Source organism: Dromaius novaehollandiae, chromosome 1 (assembly GCF_036370855.1).
Source record: "Dromaius novaehollandiae isolate bDroNov1 chromosome 1, bDroNov1.hap1, whole genome shotgun sequence".
In the NCBI taxonomy this organism is placed as follows: domain Eukaryota; kingdom Metazoa; phylum Chordata; class Aves; order Casuariiformes; family Dromaiidae; genus Dromaius; species Dromaius novaehollandiae.
The window spans coordinates 139,254,031-139,268,758 of NC_088098.1; the positions used below are offsets into that span (position 1 = coordinate 139,254,031).

Consider the following 14,728-nt stretch of genomic DNA (forward strand, 5'->3'; position numbering starts at 1 on the left):
TATCCTACTGTTGGTCTGCTCCAGCTCCTACAGCTTTGCGTGTCTTGATTGCAAGGAGCCTTGTAACCGGAGGAATGCTGGGTGACCAGGGAACACCTCTCTGCTGTGTGTGGGGATGAGCCATGCTATTCTGCGCTTCCTTCAACACCAGGAGCACACTGGACAAACCTTTTGTATGCAGAAACAAGAGACTGCACTGGAATTCTGGAGATCCTGTCATCAGAAATACATTATTTAGGACCCACACATGATGGCATGTGATCATTTTACAGTGGTTCAATAGATGGATATTTGATTATGTGTTTGAGCATTAAACTATGTTAAATGTAAGTATGCTAGCACACCTCTCTATCATTGAGTCTTAGCCTGAATTTCTGCACAATCTGATCGAACTAGGGATATTGCCTGTTGAAAACTATTGCATCTCTCGGTGATGTTTTAAGAAGGTGCTATCACCAGCTGTCTGGTTCTTTCCACTACTGTAAATTATTGCAACCATATTGCATTTTGAGCAGTCATTTTTCAGTTAAGCTATTGGACTTTTCAAAGAAACCTGTGAGCTGTGGCTCAGCACATATCCAGCTGATTTGGTGGTGAAAGTGTAACTTTCAGCGAAGAGGGGGCAATGACAGCTGACATGTCTTGAGTTTCCTTAGTAAGATTTGCTAGAGCTCTTAGTGGGTACCGCTAAGCAGCAGAGGCACAAGGTTTATAAAAGTCATCTATTTAATACATGACACAGTGAATTTAGAAAGTAGAAGGAAAAAGATTAGTATGACGGAGGAGGTGGGTATTTCTCAGATGCCTTATTTAAGTTAAAGCTGAATTACAACTAGGACAGGTTAGCAAATGGGAGCAGTTAGAGGTGTTTGATTCAAGGTCAAATTATTCTTCTCTTTTCATATTTTCTGTATATAAATTTTCTTTGGAGAAAACCCCCACAAACAAAAGTATTTACCAAGATGGAGGCTGTCCTACACAAAATGCACAGAACTGTTGCAGAAATACCCTTTCAGGCTATGGGTTTGAAACAGCAATCATTTATTTGCATACCTCAAGTCAGCTCATGTATGAGTGATGAAGTGTACTGAAGCCTTCACAGACAGTTGTACAGCCATACTCAGCTAAGTTTTGAAGGCTTCTGGCGTTGTTTGCTAAAACCTATGCAATGGTACCCTCAAACTGAAGCAGTACACATGCAAGAATCAAGACAGTTGTAATAATAAAACTAAGATTATTGGAACTGTTTGGATCACTTTTTTGATTGATTAAAGAGGCGATTAAATATAAATAAGCTATTTATTTATTTATTTAAATTCTGGTTTATTGAAATGCTGGGTCAGACTGTGGATGGTGGTCTGCAAGCAAAGATCATAAAAATCTCAGACTAACTACAATATGGTCAAACAGACCAGCACCGCAGCATTTGCAGGTGATACTGGTCTTTGCGCTGGTTGTTCCCACATGTGTCTGGATGTGTGTGAGCCATCATGGCTGGAGGGGCAATGCCAAGAATCTCCATAACCCTGTGTTTGCTGAAAGCTCAAGAATAGTATGTGAGCTGAAGAATCCAAAATTCTTTTGGGTTGGACTTGTGCTACAGTTCCTGCTGGGCTGATTATAACTTGAATTGACTATAGATTATCCAGGGACATTTAATATCATGAAAAGAGTTCCAATAATCAGAATCCCTCTGCACGTCTTGCTTTCTGCATGCTCAATTCTCCAGTTACAAGCTGTCATTCCACACACATGCTAATAGACATCGCCAGCAAAAACCTTTAAAAACCTTAGAAAAAGTATGCATTTGTGAGGGTTCCAGTCTATTGTTTTAAGGAGATGAAATGAATAGGAAATTAAATAATCACAATGCAGTTGTTTATTGTTTCAATGAGAACAAAGTGCAGACATGTCCATGGAGAAAAGGCCAAAGGCAGTGTAGGTTTGAATCCTTATGCTCCAAACATCTGAGGTATGTTTCCCTTCACTTTGCTGTATTACCATTGTATGAAAGAAAGGTGTTGCAACATGAAAAATGGAGAACACAAGGAAGCAATTCTTTCCTGCTGTTTCCACTTTGCATGAATTTTTAACCCCTTCATTGGAGACCAAATGTCTGCTGTGACTTCAGTCAGGATTCCTCTTGGGCACTTTGCTGAAGTATTTGCTCAATCTGTAGTTTTCTGTTGCAGTTTGTTGCTTCCACGCAAGTTCAGCAAAAAGGAAAAATTAAACAACTGCTGTCATCTTGTGTTTCACCTGCTAAATTTCAGAAAATGGGGTCTCCATTGTGTTTATAGGAAGGATTTTTTTTTCTCTCGGATATTGAGCTCTTTCAAACTGTCCCCATTTCCAGCAAACACCTGCTGGCACAATTCGGCTTTGATAGTGTTGTTAATTTTTTTAAGTAATATTAGGAGAAAATAGTAAAAATAACTGAATTGTTTGTTTATACCATGTTTTTCTTACAGGATTCTGCCTGCTGGGAGCCCAGTAGGTTCTGAAATGCTCATGTTGTGTGTGACAGGTCTGGCCAGTTTGGGTCAGTCTCCTGTTACGGGCATGGGAACTGCCGTTCGTCATTCAGCGCTGGGTTAATTACCCAGAGGCTGAACTTCCACTCATCTGGGTTATGCAGCAGTATGCTTCTCATGAGCTACAGTCATCAGATGGGTTGTTGGGATGCTCTGTGAGAGAATCCATTTCTCGCTGATTTTTCACTCAATTTAGGTTTCCTGTTGAGAGAGAAAGTAGGTATTTTGCTGTCGGGTCAGTGAGAAAGGCAGCTGGCTGGCTGAGGGAGCTCTGATCCTTGCGGAGATGGTTAGGTGGAGCTGGTTTTCCTGCAATTGTAGGGGAGATTTTCCTGTTGTGTTTCAGTGGTGACTGTCTCACAGTCAGAGACACAGTCAGGGCTGCTACAGGACTACTGGGACGGTGGTAGCCACTACCATCTGGCCTCCCTGGACTGTCAGAGCTTTCCGAGCGGGTCAGCGTGGTCTCTGCCTCTGCAGCAATGTTTCAGCCACAAGAAGTAGGGCGGAAACCAGCGGTGGGTATGCGACCTGGTGTGGTCCTGGGAGCTGAAGCAGATGCTTGTGTGTAGGCTTGCCATGGCGAGTAATTTAGAAAGAATTTTCTGATGTGCTTAATAGCTGTAAGAGGCGTTAAGGTTTTTCTGTTGGTCGATAATTCTGTTGGTTCTGTAATTGTTGATAATTCTGCGATGAATTATTGTTTCTGTACTGAAAACTCAGAAGAAAGGGGATATTTTTTAGTAATGAGTATTTTTTGTTCTGTGTTTTTAAAGAAAGGCTTCTTGCTGTTTTGTTGTCATTAAAGTAGTAAAACAGCTAAAAGGGACATTAGCATCTTCTCTTAACAACATCTGGAAAATTACAATTCGGTTTTAAAAATATCAAATGACAGGAGACATGTATGTTTACTTCAGAAGAATGAAAAAATATGGTAATTCTGTAAAGCCCACTACAGTCCTTGTGCAAAGTCTTTCAAATCCCCTTCATCTATTTGTAACTGATGACATTGCATAACCTAAAAACACGGTATGTTTAAGAATGATGGCCTAGAGATTATTTTTTCAAAGGATTCACTTTTTGGCACTAGTATAATCAGAGTGATGGTTTGGTTACTGCAACTATTTTATATGTAAGTTAATTATCCACAAAAGCCCACAAAATGGTACATCTGTTGGAACCAGGAGGATGTATAGTCCACAGGTATAAAATTTCTAATATGATTTTCCCAGTACAGTATTTCAAGCTGAAGAATTGTCTGAGAACAAGATAAGATGACATTCGGTCAAGCTTTAAAGTGGATATTTAACAAGCTCCTGGATAAAAAAAGCTTGATGCTTGAGGTTGTACAGATGCATGCCAGTAATTCTTTCAAGAACGCTACTCTGCTACCATAAAAGTGACTTGTGTGCTAACTGACAGGAAACATAAAACTTATTCTAGTTTTTTGAGATAAACTGTGAGACCTTATATGTTGTTGATGAGTAACATCTCAGAGGGATGCAATTAAGCTATTGTTTTCTCTTTTCATGCTATCTTAAAAACTAATCAGCTATTTTGCGGATGACACTGAGAACCTTATACTAAGAAGACCATCTGGAGTATTGATACAGTTATTCAGAAGTGATTGCTGGGCTTGGTTGTTTTATCCTACTCCTTCTTGAGATGTTCTAAAGACTATTTACGTGACAATTCATTTGAGGACATCAAATAAACTAGTAACTAATCCAGACACCAACGGTTAGGGGATCCTTTGCATGTGCATGTTTGTGTGCATATATATGTGTATTTCGTGTGTGTTTTGCAGAATACTTTCCTGTAGCCTGATACTGGAAATGCATTTTCCATTGTTTCATATGGCTACTCAGCAAGGCCTTTCCCCAAATCAGGAACTCGCTGAGTAAAGGAGAAGAGCCAATCAAACCAAATACTGCATTGAGACTTAGGGCTGGAGAAAACTAGGATGATAACCAACAAAGGCACTGTGCAATGACAGCTCAAAAAGACAACACTTTTATTCAACAGAGTGAACTTAAATTTAGTATTGGAGCTTCTGGCTTTTGTCCATTTTTTTCAGTTCATGTCAAGTGAAGCACAGGTGAATTGGATCATTTTTTCTCATCACTTCACTAACTAGATTAGAAATTGATGTTATATGGTTTCCTAACTTCAACTCCCAGAGCATCTCTCTCTCAGGAGTAAGGTTTGGTTTCTAAACTGAAAATTATTTTGCTGATACAATGCAACCCTCTGCTGCTCTTAATTTCTTAGTTAGAAGCAATGAAGTTTTGCCACAGTGTGGTTCCTAAAAACCTGTGCAGCAAGATTGTATGGCTGTGGTTAATGATTGGTTTGTCTTAGGTCTTTAAAGAGTTTTTTAAGGGATTACATCCAGAAATGATGTAAATGCATAGAAGAAAATATCTGAAATCACCAGTGTTTATTGTGGTACAAGTATGTTTCTGTTAAGAAATACTTTCTCAAGAAGTAAAATGCATGTGGGTGTGCCTCTGGCAAACAATAAAGCATTACTGGTTCTTTGCAAAAAACACCAGCTGACACAACTTGGAAAGTCCTCAAAAGATCTTAAGTGGAAACTTGCCACCTTCTTGGGATTTGGCTTTATTATCAAGGAATAAAGATTAAGACTTTACATCTCATTCAGAGCGAGGGGTGGTACCTCTCTAGACAGACTGAGTTGGGATGCCAAACCCTTGAGCGTCCTGGGGCAGAAGGGCAGCCTCTTGTTAATCACTACACACAACTCTGTATTTCTTTCTCTTCTCAGCTGATTTAGCCATTTTGTTTGGTGTATTTAACATGCTGGAGCCTGAATTTTTACCCCTACACTATTTTCCTCTACTCATTTTGGGTTATTTGGGTTAAGACTGACGTTCACCATAGCTCAGCCAACCTGAGGAGAGGACTAGTAAAGTAGTTACTACACTGCTTAGTATTGTGGGTGGGAGAGACTTAATCCTGTGAAGCCTGTTCTTCTTTCAATATAGAGACCTGCAGTGTGATAGGTAGTTGCAAAATGAACAGGAAGGACGAAGGTGTTGTACCTCATTACTGAATCTATACTGTAGGAAGGCAAGCTGCCATTTTGTCCAAATATTATCAATAAAATACAGAAGTTAACTTAGCCTTTTCCTACACGTTTGTTGTGCCAAGCAGGCTGGTCTTAATACTGTTCGGTGCAGACCCCATATCCTCTGGTAGGATCCCTGAAGAACTGTCCATGCACCTTTCACATGCATTTGGGTCAAGAACCATCAGAATTCAGAAAATGCTGCTTCTGTGTCCACTGGGAGTGGATTGTCTCAGGATCATTCTCCTGCAACTCAGTTCAATCTTCCATGCATTCTCTTGCATCTTTAAAAACAGAGAGTGATAGAAATGAGGTGCGCTGGAAGAGAATGATAAAAAACAAAATGCCCATTTTGGGAGCAAAATTTGACTAAATAAATGATTGTGGGGCTAATAAGAATATTCGTTAAAAAAGAATACATGTAAATGCTCGATTTTTAAAGATCAAGAGCATTGGAAATAGTTTTTTGTTAGCTGATGTAGTCTTAATATCTTACTCTAAGTTTCCTTCAAACTTGGAATAAAATAAATACATCCAGGGAACACAGATCATTTCATCTTAGAGTAGAAATCTTAAAGAGTTCAAATGAATTCCCACTTTAGGGATGCCTCTTTCTTTCTACTGACTACTGAGGGAACTTATGAGACCAGTTCAGAGGAATACCACCCTTTGTGTTTATGAACCCCTACGGAGTGAGAGAAAAGAATGAGTTTCTAATATTTGTTCTGCTGGTGATTTCCCGTGAAGTATTTGCAGATTTCTGTTCTGATTTATAGAGCCAAAGAGTACTCCTAAACTCATGCTGCTAATGGAGAACAGCAACCTACTACCCCTAGGTGGGGTGGCAGAAGCATGCTTATGGTGACGCCAGTGCAAGATTCCTCTCAGAGCAGATCCCCAGTGCCGGGCAGGGGCCCCTGTGATCGCTCTGCTCCCCAGATGGAGAAGCAGCCCCTGCCTGTTTTCCTTTCATTATTTCTGGGCCTGAGGAGACAGATCTGAGTGTTTCCTGCACCAGTGGCAGGGGTTTCTAACCAGGTCTGTCCTCTACAATAGATTACCTTCACAACATAGATATGATTTGTTCCTTACCTTCCATACTCCTGCAGTTCACAACTAATTTCCGCTTCTGATTACCTGTTTACAATCTTTATTTTTAAATACACCATTAATCTTCTGCAGTTGAAATGAGTGTACAGAGTACAGCAGGCGTAAGTTAGAATGAACTTCTCAGTGTGGAACAGTGGAGGTATTTAGTAATCGCCATATTGCAAAATTGCCGGTCTTTCCAAATGTGTGGACTATAACTATGAGAGTTCCTTCAAAAAATCAAAAACTCTTTATGGGCGTTTTTAACAATCACAAGAAGCAGAGAGCAAGACAGTGAGAAGCTAACATTGTGTGCCTTGTAACACAATAGGGATAGCTTTAAAAACACAAAGAGCTCTATTTAGCCTAAAGTGCATCTTACAAAGTAAGCTTTCAATTTGTTTAAATTCAGAGTCCTTTTTGGCAGGTGAGGTCACATCTTCACACAAGTTGTATTTCTTGGGATACGTCTTGCTGCTATTTTTAAGGCTCTTTTTGATAAGAAAGCAGGCCTTCGGATTCCTCCCTGAGAACTGTTGACATAATGTCATTATCTAGATGCAGGTGATGATAATGGACTTAAATAGTATTTAGGATCCCCTTCACTTGGCCACAGGGAAAGAAATCAGCACAACTTGCTGGGAGGAGAATGCAATGATTTCTTTCAGCCATCTTAAAATCTGCCCTAAAAATTTGCAATAGCTTAAGGGCCACAGTGTTTCCAGGCTGCACTAAATTGCATACCAGTGTATGTGAACATATATGACTAGAAGGAATTTGCTAAACTATTTCTGGCTATTTCTATTGCTGTATCGTCTGCACTAAAAATCAGGGAGTACCACATCACCTAAGGCACTATTCATGTAGGTGAAATTCTCAGCTGGGGAGAGGTGAGAGGTTTCCAGTTCTACTGTGCAACCCAAGTCATACAAAGAAAACAAAGTAGTGATGTTTGGTGTTTACTGCTTGGGTAAACTTCTGTTACCTTCCTTTTCCTGCAGAGTAGCATCCTACATCTAGGAAGCTCTATGCTTGCAAGAAGAGAGAAAAAACTGTGTGGGGTAAAAGGCGATTTGTGCCCTCTGGCAAACTTTCCACCTGGACACTTTGAGGCTGCCATTGTTTCCCATGTTGCCAGCATCCAGATGAAGATGTGAACCCACTTCCTCTATATTTGTTGTGTAGATGGGATAGACCCCAGAATAAATGCCAAATTCTCAAATAAAGAGTATGAAGTTAGAGAAGAGATTTTTGGAACACACCTTGAGGTAAAAATTTGTTAGGAGGTCACTGGTAACTCCAGTAGACCTATGCAGATTCACATGTGCTGAAGATTAAATGATCCTTCGTTTTCGTTCTCCTGAAGCATTTTGAGGAAATATTAAATCTTGTATCTAAAGAATGTAAAGCTGTAAGAGTTGCAAGGATATCAAAAATAAAGGTCAAAAAGCATTCCAAATGCATACTAGTATAGATTTATGCACATGTGTGTAATATTATATCTACTATAATATTATAGATAATATTAAACCAGCTATTTATTGATTGCTTTGGGATTTGCAGGACATAGCCAGTGCTGATTTTTTCCTTGCCTGTTACTTTTTGAGGCTCGGTTATTGTTTTAGCTCCCATGAGAAGAAATATGTGATGTTGTGCCAAAGATCTTAATTCTGCGAGATGTTCTTGTCTCACTGAATAACGTACAGGATTTGGCTTTTTGAAAACATGTTCTACTAGTAGCATGCATTTCAGCCAGAGAGGGGTATTCTCAAGGCTTTGTATCACTACGGTGTGGCAGATGTGCTTTTGCTGTATTAATACCCTTTAAATGTTACAAACATCTATCTCAACATCATGTACATATCGCATGTAGATTACATATAGACAAGGCAGCTAATCATTCTTCTGACAGTGAAAATGTAAGAATAGGATGAACTAGTACTTTTCTTTCACATTAAATATTTGTTTTTGCATATCAGGAGCTGTTGAACAGGTGCTATCCTTAGAATATTTAATTTGCACTGATATGATAAAAACAGTGGAAAAACAAGTATTTGCTTGGTTCAAGGTGTGTGCAGCTTGCTTTCTTTAGGGTTATGGAAGTTTTCGTTAAACATTTTTAAAGAAAAAAATCTGAATTTTGATTATCAGTTCCCTATGGATTAGTTATTTAGATTATTAGTTCCCTGCACTACTTCCACAACTGTATTGGTTTGTATCACTAGCTGTGCTATTGACGATTATTAGCATCACTAGTTACTCAGAGATTTCAGTGCCTGTGCAGTAGAAGGTAAAAACTATGATGGACTTCAGACAAACTGTTGGCAATGAGACACACCATTAATTTAATCAAAACTGAAATGCTTATTGAATGTGAAGTGAAACAATCAGATTCATTTGTTGTAAGGAACAGTTGTTCCCAAGACAATTTTTTGTATATACTAGAACAGGATGGAAAATAGCAAAAAGCAAAGCATTTTCTTTCTTTTTTCAGAGCTAATAAAAGGAATTGCAAGTGTTTCTTTATTGCCCATACCAGGTTTTATGACAAGAACGTAAATTTTAAATTTTCTTTTTATAGTGCACTTACAGAAAAATACTGCCACTTTGAAAGCTACAGCTGCGTATTATACTACCAGCCTGTTTAAGCACTTGCCATATTTACTCAGGAACAGTGTATGTGTTCACTGTAATTCTTCTTTATTATACATCTAGGATACATGTATGCACACATGCTTGCATACATGTATAACACATTTTATTACCTTTCATACTTAGAATTTTTTATTATAATGGCAGTTCAATAAATTTGATTTTCTAACTGAAAAGGTTGGAAAGTTTAATCTGCACGTGTAACAGCACGTTTAATCTGCAGGTGTTTCGTGTTAACTTAGTCTGTATTCCTGTGTGCTTTTGCAAACATTCCCAGACAATTCCAAGCACACATATACATGTTGGTAGGACCAGGGCTGAAACAGTCTTACTATAGTAGTCATTCAGTAGCAGCCTGAAGGCAGCAAATTGTTAGAGAATGTTGTTGGGAAAAAGATGCTGTTATAACCTGTTTGGGTGTCTTTTGGCCTAATTCACTGAAACATGACCAGCTGCAATCTTGTTGGTGAGATAACACCTCAAGGAATTTTGGAACGTGGCACTAGTCCAGCTCTTTTGCCCTGTTTGTTATTGATGCCTGAAATTTGCAGAGCGGCATACAGTTCTGTTTCCTCAGTCACTGTTGTCTGACCTCACTAAAATTTAAAAGTTTGCTCAAACAGCTTTTATTTATAATATGAGCTCCACAGACCTAATAAGGGTGGAAAGTGAAGCTTGGTAGGACATCCTCTTCAACTTTTTCACTCACTCCTGACAGACTCTCCTTTTGCCTTTCCTGAAAGATTATAAGGGCAACTGGACTAGGAAAGGACAAGATACGACTGGAGTAGGAGACAGTATGTGGCACACTAAAATATTGTCTGCTCACTTTATTCTAACAGACAGTGATTTATTCTTCCTGTATGCATGGGGAAAATTCTCCAGTATTCTACTGACACCAAGCGACCTTAGTAAATTGGAATTTTTCATACATTAATTTTTAAGTGTAGTTTTACATTTAGCTGTTTTACCTCAGACATTACGTTAACATTTCAGAAATACCATGCTTTATTCTGAAAGTACTGAGCTAAGGTGAACAATGGTCTTCAGCATTATCACACTTTAATTTCTTTGTTAATCAAATGAATGTAATTAATAACCAATATTATTGATCATATAGTTAACACTGAAGAGAAACATGTACAGACCATATTGTGCTGAAGACGAGTCCCCAGTGAATTTCAGGAAGTGAGTAGTATTTTAGGAGGTCAACAAATGCCTCCCTGGAGAATGTGACTACTTTCAAGATCTATTGTAAAAAAAAGAAGTTTGCCTTCTTGAAGGTTTTTTTTTTTTTTTTTTTTAACCATAGCATCACCAGGTCCTACAGTATTATTGCTGGATGTTTGTCTTTTTTCCATAGACGTTAGCAAAATAATTGTTTTCAATACAAATTGCAATTTTCTGGTTGTCCTGTGGGTGTAGAAGGAGTGCTAACCCAGGTACAGGAACTATATATGGGTACTTTGCAATGAGAATAGCTTCACATAGCAGTGTGTACTTCAAAGTATCTTTTTAAAGGCAAGTGATCTCTTCAAAATATGGAGGCGTGTTGCTTCCTGTGAGGAACTTCTTACACTTCTGGTTCATGGAGATCTCTCCTCACCCCTTTTTTTGTGTTATTATTGGGCTGCTTCTCTATAACACTGGCACCTCCAAGAGTGAAAAATCAGGAGTCAGCCCTCAGGCAGCCATGAGCTGATTTCAGGGTGCCACCAAATCATCCAGATAAATGATGATATTTTAAAAACTGATGAATTGCACATCTTATCTACTCCTTAGGAAACCTATTTCTGGGGCTTTGATTATTAGGATGTCATTGAGAGACCTTCTCTCATTCAGCTCTATTGGCACTTGACATATTAAAAGTTATCTAGTTCAGCTTTAGTTTTCATTTCTCATGTCCCTTTACTACTGAAGATCTTTAGGCAAACTTCTGAGCAACTGAAGGCATTAATACTACCTACAAAACAAAATACCATGCTTAAAACAATAGGCAGAAAGACCCTAATTCCACTGAATTAGCAGAAGTCTTTCCATGAACAATATTGGGACCAGGATTTCATTTACTGCATTGCTTCCTGTATAATGCACAACTAATTGTATGTGCTAAGGAGATTTCAAACTTCCAAAGTTACTGAAGTATCTTTTCAGTTTTTAAATAACATTTGTCTTTTGGCAATCACTTTTTCTTTGATGTCTGTTCTTAAAACTATTTCTTGTGGGTAAAAAGAAATTCTCATTGCAATGATATTTTTGGTAATAGTATAAATTTCTGCCAGTAATTCTATATTTTTGCAAGTATGAAATTATATACTTTAAGCTCCTTTTGTTCTTGCTGCATCTGGAGGCTGTCTATGTGGCTTTGATTTTATGGAGTGTGTTGAGTATGGTATACAACAATGTGTATATGTACACATTGCATGCGTATTGAGTTTCTGCTTAATCTTCCAGTTTATTGTACCTATGGAGTCTCTACCATTCTCAGGAAAATGAATTACTAAATAAGAAACTTTAAGGCAAGGACCAGTGAGTTTGAAAGATTTTGTAGCTGGATCAGCAACATACCGTGTACTTAAGGCACCAACCTACAAGTAAAAGAAGAAGTGTAGTCGATAAAAGAGTAATCATTGGATTGCCCAGAAAATGCGGCCCCTTTTAAGTGCCCCTTAAAGTTTTCATTCTTCAGTCACAGATGCGGTGTAATTTGACTTATTGGCAACTGGAAAAGAAAATGGGGAAATGTCATTTATTGATTTCTACCAGTATGCTCAGCTTTGATTACCTGGGAAGATAAGCTCTTATTCCAAGAAGTTTACAGTCTAAGATCGGATTTTGTCACCCTTGATCATACTGAATAGCATTAAAGTCAGGAATAAGATGCTGCTCATTCAGATCACATAGACCAGAAATGGCCCTCAATTAAGATAGTGTTGTTTATGCAGAACCATGATGGTGATTCAGACATCTTTTTAGGAGTCAGTGATGCAGATATTTTTCTGCTGGTTTATTGTTCGCCTCTCTTTTCATTGCATATCATAAAAAGAGCCTTTGGTTAAAAAAAAAAAAAAAAAAAAGAGTGCTTTAAGAGGGAAACTGAGTGAAATAAACCTTTTGGCGCTTGAAGGAGCAGGACAGATTTTATACGGAAAGGACAGCACAGAAGAAAGCCCCATTACCCAAACTGTTACGTTAAATAAACCCCAAAAGCCAGCAGCTTTTCACTGGAATGCCAATAGATGAGCAATGATTAGTCTGCCTCTTTAACATGTTGTCTCCTGCCAACCCCAGATCCCCTTCTCCCATTTCCAGTGCAGTATTCAGGCTGCAGGATAAGTGGATGATGAGGTATACAGTTGTGGTGTGGAATGGGTTCAAACAACATGAGTGAGATTTTGATCTTCTGGGACTTCTGTGATACAGACAGTGAAGAGGAGGAAAGATAAACTGTTCTTCATTTGCAGAAAATGCTTTCATCTTTTCTGTGCTTTGTGGCTATGGCTGAAGAGAGAGTAGGGGAGTTATCTTTCTGCTTCTATCAAACTGCCAGGTCTTTAATTTTAACCATATGCGCCGTGCAATTATGGCAGCTGAAGGATAGCTATAAATGAATTAGTCATTGGCAGACTGAGCTTTATTTCAAGTAAGATCAGTGTCACAGAAGATACAGAAAAGCGAATTTTGTGATAGGGTCAGTGCATTTTTTAAATGTCCAGATTCGGCAAAATAAAAGGAAGTGTTAGTGCAAAGAGACAACGTGTCCTGATCTCTAAAGCATAGCTCTGGAACAGACGCCTTGCTGCTCTTCCCACAGACCAAGCAGGGCTACATATTGCTGGGCCATCTGAACATTGCCTCTGTTTTCTGAACTTTCCTATTCTCCTGTGGTCCATACTGGGGTTATAGATAGCTTCCCTGTCCCTGTCACTGCAGTCTGCCCTCTAATTGTCGCGAGGTATGGACGGTTCAGGAGTGCTTGGTTCCCAAGGCTGCTAATGAGCCCTGAGCTCTCCTCACCCTTAATGAACCAAGATTTGTTTGTGGGGATTCTTGTTGGTCGCTGTTTTCTCCTGGTAAGGGAAGGAGGCAAGAGTTCACACAACCGAACAATGACTTTACAGTGTAAAGACCATGCAGCTGTGCCATCTGAAGCTGTCCTCAGTTATGAGCAACAAAGCTTAAATAGATTGTACTGTGAAGAGGTACAGCTCTGTGAGTGCGAAGCATAGCTTTTGCTTCTGCTTCACTGACCTGTCTGCTTGCAGCAGCGACCGGCCCTTGATGGGAGCTTAGGCAGGGAGAGCTGCGCAGGGCGACTCTTTCAAAATCACTCTCTGTAACGCTGAATGCAGGAAAGGAAACAAAATGAAGTTTCAGTTGATCTCTGACAGGGGTGTACTGCTGTGCTCCCTTGAAAATCCCACACACCCCCTCTAAAAGTTATTGATTCCTAATCCACTTCAGGTGATTAATATGGCCATTAAAGCAAATAGTAGTTCCTAACTTTTAGCAGTAGGGAGTACTCACACAAAAGCACATATGTTAGGGAGAAAAAAAAAATAAAGCAAATCACACTTTTCACTAAATTATTCTCCAGATGCTCCTCTTGTATCATAGATGGGAATCATCAGAAATTTGAGCTAAACTATTGCTTTTCTCTCTAAATTTGTATCATTTACTTCATTGATCTTTCTCTAGGCACTTCAGTTAGGATGCCACATGAACCTCCCGCTGTATGTATCTTACAACAAACATATATGTGATATATTTTTGTGCATATATGTATCTAAATACAGACACACAAGTTTGTGAAATATATAGGTATGTTAATATACTACACATATATGTACAGGTCACATGTTTGCCTAGAAACATTATTCCCTCTATGTATGTTCAGATATATATTTATACAGAAAAAGCAGATGTGTACTCTAATTGCTGTGCTGTTGCTATTGTATTAAATGAAAACTTCAACCTGAGAAAGTAACTCTCTGCACTGTGTTAGCAATAAGAGATTTATGGTTATCAGTTATAATACCCTGGACTAATCCTTGCAGTGCTGTTGTTCAAAACTGAAGTTTTTTAAAAAAGTTTTGCTCCTAGATTAGTAAAGCCAAAAGCAGCATCTGCAGGAAGAATTTGATTTTGCTGTAATAGGCTGTTTGAAGGCGATAATTTTATTTTTTAATAATGCACAGCCACCAGAAACATCTGCTGTTTCCCTTAATCTCGTGAGAGAGAAAGAGAGAGAGATTAATAAAGAGGTTTTGTTTTGCATTTTTAAGCGAAAAGAGAGAAAAGACAAAAACGGTACAGTTTTAAATACCTTGATGCGTGCATATGCAGATTCAAAACTTTAGGT

General features: G+C 38.7%; 1 protein-coding gene across 3 annotated transcripts in view; it reads left to right on the forward strand.

The window, feature by feature from the left end:
• The window catches only part of MID1 (midline 1), a 260,488-nt gene that overhangs the window by 131,248 nt on the left and 114,512 nt on the right, over nucleotides 1–14,728 (forward strand). The window lies entirely within an intron of this gene.